The sequence below is a fragment of the Anomalospiza imberbis genome, unplaced genomic scaffold, assembly GCF_031753505.1.
Source record: "Anomalospiza imberbis isolate Cuckoo-Finch-1a 21T00152 unplaced genomic scaffold, ASM3175350v1 scaffold_313, whole genome shotgun sequence".
Lineage (NCBI taxonomy): Eukaryota > Metazoa > Chordata > Aves > Passeriformes > Viduidae > Anomalospiza > Anomalospiza imberbis.
The window spans coordinates 105001-105346 of record NW_027099934.1 but is presented as its reverse complement, the minus strand read 5'-3'; positions in this window follow the sequence as shown (position 1 = coordinate 105346).

The following is a 346-nucleotide window of genomic DNA, read 5'->3' as shown; positions in this document are numbered from 1 at the left end:
AAGCGGCGAGGGAGGCCGGGGGCCCCCGTGCGCAGTCCTCCGAGCGAGGCGAGTGCCGCTGACGCGGGACGAGCCCCGTGGCGTCGTCCCGGTCCGCCCGTCTGGCCCAGGGAAACGGGGTGTACGGTTCGAGAGGCGAGAGAGAGCTAGCGAGAAAGAGGAGAAATAAAGCGAGAAGGGAAAAAAAGAGGGAGAGAAGCCGAGAGAGACCGAGTACGAGCTGCGAGCTGCCCGTCGGCCGCGGCCATCGATTTCGTGGGCCGTGTCCCGCTTCGGGCCCGGCTGTGGCCGGCTTGGCGAAGGGGGGGCGCCCCCCCTGGGGATTGCTGGCGGGCGAGGCGGCGGC